The sequence below is a fragment of the Mus musculus genome, chromosome 18 (genome assembly GCF_000001635.26).
Source record: "Mus musculus strain C57BL/6J chromosome 18, GRCm38.p6 C57BL/6J".
Classification (NCBI taxonomy): Eukaryota; Metazoa; Chordata; class Mammalia; order Rodentia; family Muridae; genus Mus; species Mus musculus.
In genome coordinates this window covers 47,413,235-47,415,796 of record NC_000084.6, presented here as the reverse complement: position 1 = coordinate 47,415,796, position 2,562 = coordinate 47,413,235, and the positions used below count along the sequence as shown (strand labels likewise).

Here is a 2,562-nt window from a genome sequence, read left to right as displayed (position 1 = left end):
CCAGGAGACAGAACTGACTGACTGACTAAACACTGAGGGGCTCAGAACTTAGTTTTCACAAATGATTCTTTTCACCATTTTTAAGTCAGCAGTGGTAATTAAGGCTTTCATAAAAATTTCCATCTTCCCTTCTCAGAGCATATGGTGGCATTACTTTTCCCTGTCCTCAAGTAGTATAACCTATATGACTTATATTCATTTTAAATTAGGAACCGACTGATATGTGGCATTCTGGGGTCATAATGACGAGTTTTCAATTTGAAATATTACCTCTGCCCAGCTGTAAGATGACATGTGCTAGTTTTCTCTGCTAGCCTGGTGTCTAGGAGGCCCCCTCTACTGTAAGTTCACATTTACAATGAAATTATTTCTCTGCTCAACCACCATGTTATTTCTTTAAAAAAATACATATACAGCTCTTTCCCGTCTTGCAAGATGGCGGGTGAAAAGGCACCTGATACAAAGGAGAAGAAACCTGCGGCCAAGGAGGCTGGCGGTGACGCTGCTGCCTCCTGTCCCCGGGCCGCCAGCACAGCCAAAAAAAAAAAAAAAAGGTTCGCCATAAAAAAAGACCAAGAAGGCGAAGCCCCGTTGCAGCCGAAACCCTGTCCTGGTGAGAGGAATTGGCAGGTACTCCCGATCTGCTATGTACTCCAGGAAGGCCTTGTACAAAAGGAAATACTCGGCTGCCAAGATCAAGGTTAAGAAGAAGAAGAAAAAGGAGAAGGTCCTTGCTACTGTCACCAAAACAGTTGGTGGGGACAAGAACGGTGGCACCCGGGTGGTGAAGCTTCGAAAAATGCCTAGGTATTATCCCACCGAAGATGTTCCTCGGAAGCTGCTGAGCCATGGCAAGAAGCCCTTCAGCCAGCACGTGAGAAGGCTACGCTCCAGCATCACTCCCGGACTCTCCTGATCATCCTCGCTGGGCGCCACAGGGGCGAGAGAGCGGTCTTCCTGAAGCAGCTGGACAGTGGCTTGCTGCTTGTGACTGGGCCTCTTGTCATCAACAGAGTTCCTCTGCACAGAACACACCAGAAGTTTGTCATTGCCACCTCTACAAAAGTTGATATCAGCGATGTTAAAATCCCCAAACACCTGACTGACGCGTACTTCAAGAAGAAGCAGCTGCGCAAGCCCAGGCATCAGGAGGGCGAGATCTTCAACACGAAGAAGGAGAAATATGAGATTACAGAGCAGCGAAAGGCTGATCAGAAAGCTGTGGACTCACAGATTTTGCCAAAAATTAAAGCTGTTCCTCAGCTCCAGGGCTACCTGCGACCTCAGTTTTCCCTGACAAACAGGATGTCTCCTCCCAAACTGGTCTTCTAAATTGTTAACCTAATTAAACAGCTTCATATGTTCAAAAAAATACATATATATATACACACATATATATGCATGTATATCTACATATACATCAATCATATGTGTCACATACATCATATATATATGCACACGAACATGAACACACATATGATCCATAATCCATATATATATATGTACATGTACATATATATATGTATATATATAATGTGTGTGTATGCATACTTATGTGCACATACACACATACACACCACAGCTTGAACAGAGGCCAGAGGATAACGTTCTGAGATCAGTTCTCTACTTCTACCATGTGGATTCTGGGAGTGGAACTCAGGCCATCATGCATGGTTACGTCCCATCTCTGTAGGGAAGTTACAGTAGCAGGAGACTGAGATAGCAGGTCATAGTGTATTGCATCCACAGTCAAGGGCAGAAAGTGCTAGCATGTCCACTTGCCCTTTCCATTTTATACTGTCCTGATCTGCCCAAGGAATTTGTGATATTCTGCCCACAATTAATATGGGCCTTCACATTGCTAATTAGCTTAATCAAGGCAGTTCCTCATAGACATTCTCAGAAGCTAGGCTTAGTCTATATTGTCCCTCGTAGGTGTGCTTAGAGGCCTGAAGTTGAAGCATTATACTGACGGTGACACCATCTCTGCCTTGGTGATACCTGAGGAATTATCAGTGCACACCCGTACTTCCTTCCTTAAGTTCACACTGACAGCTATTTTATCCTAGCAATAAGACAAGTGAGGGATATAGAGAAGAATCTGTCATTGATTTGAATTCTGATGTAATTTTTGAATAAGAGTATACAGCTAAAGGGATAACGGGAGTACTTAGTGCCCCCATAGAAGTCTGTCCTCAGAATGCCTCCTACCTTAGTAGATAAAAAAAATCTTTAATCCTCGGAGCATCACAGTGATACTGGTTAGAGTTTAGAGCCCTCTACTTAACCTTAAAAATTAAAAATTGTCCTTTCCTAGTTAGTTAGACCTTTCCTAGTTAGTTAGTCCTTCCTAGTTAGTTAGTCCTTCCCTAGTTAGTTAGTCCTTCCCTAGTTAGTTAGTCCTTCCTAGTTAGTTAGTCCTTTCCTAGTTAGTTAGTCCTTCCTAGTTAGTTAGTCCTTCCCTAGTTAGTTAGTCCTTCCCTAGTTAGTTAGTTCTTTCCTAGTTAGTTAGTCCTTCCCTAGTTAGTTAGTCCTTCCTAGTTAGTTAGTCCTTCCCTAGTT

General features: G+C 43.2%; 1 pseudogene; it reads left to right on the top strand.

Moving 5' to 3' along the window:
* Positions 417–1,365, top strand: Gm6883 (predicted gene 6883; annotated as a pseudogene).